The sequence below is a fragment of the Somniosus microcephalus genome, unplaced genomic scaffold (genome assembly GCF_052327205.1).
Source record: "Somniosus microcephalus isolate GS21.2 unplaced genomic scaffold, FLI_Smic_1.0 scaffold169, whole genome shotgun sequence".
Taxonomy (NCBI): Eukaryota; Metazoa; Chordata; class Chondrichthyes; order Squaliformes; family Somniosidae; genus Somniosus; species Somniosus microcephalus.
This window is the reverse complement of record NW_028225356.1, coordinates 73,803-75,000: the sequence shown is the minus strand read 5'-3', so window position 1 is coordinate 75,000 and position 1,198 is coordinate 73,803.

The following is a 1,198-nucleotide window of genomic DNA, read 5'->3' as shown; positions in this document are numbered from 1 at the left end:
CCGGCTGTCCGAGCAAGCCAGGGGCAAGGGGCATCCATAGGTACCAGAAGGGAGTCGGTCCGACACCGGGAAGTCGGGTGCCCGTCGCTCCGAATCGAGCCCGGTGTTTTCGTGCGTGTAACAGGGCGGGCGTTTGGACCCGGTTGTCCGGGAGCGGGTCCCCAACGGCGGGAGATTGCCTGGGTTTGGCCGGCCGGCAGTCGAACGCCTTTGGCTCCGGACTCCCGTGTCCGATTTCGGTCAGGGAGGGCTGGTTGGAAAGCCCCGACGCTGGCGCACACTATATTATCGGCCTGGGCCCCGGCAAGTTCGGGAAAGTGTCGCAGTCCCGTTCCGGCGGCCGCCCCGTCGGTCAGCGGCAGCTTATCGCGGATAACTTCGGGACGGAAAGTCCGATCCGGTCGGGGTGAACTGCGACTGAACGGGGTGGCGGGGCCGCACAGACCAGTAGCGGGCTTGTGTAGCTGCCTCTTGGCCCGGCCGAGGTACAGCCGTTGGCTGGAGACCGCTTTCCGACTGCTGAGCCGGTGCCGCGGGGACCCACCTTGACGCGCCGGCTGTCCGAGCAAGCCAGGGGCAAGGGGCATCCAGTGGTACCAGAAGGGAGTCGGTCCGACACCGGGAAGTCGGGTGCCCGTCGCTCCGAATCGAGCCCGGGGTTTTCGTGCGTGTAACAGGGCGGGCGTTTGGACCCGGTTGTCCGGGAGCGGGTCCGCAACGGCGGGAGATTGCCTGGGTTTGGCCGGCCGGCAGTCGAACGCCTTTCGCTCCGGACTCCCGTGTCCGATTTCGGTCAGGGAGGGCTCGTTGGAAAGCCCCGGCGCTGGCGCACACTATATTATCGGCCTGGACCCCGGCAAGTTCGGGAAAGTGTCGCAGTCCCGTAGCGGCTGCCGCCCCGTCGGTCAGCGGCAGCTTATCGGGGATAACTTCGGGACGGAAAGTCCGATCCGGTTGGGGTGAACTGCGACTGAACGGGGTGGGGGGGCCGCACAGACCAGTAGCGGGCTTGTGCAGCTGCCGCTTGGCCCGGCCGAGGTACAGCCGTTGGCTGGAGACCGCTTTCCGACTGCTGAGCCGGAGCCGCGGGGGCCCACCTTGACGCGCCGGCTGTCCTAGCAAGCCAGGGGCAAGGGGCATCCAGTGGTACCGGAACGGAGTCGGTCCGACACCGGGAAGCCGGGTGCCCGTCGCTCCG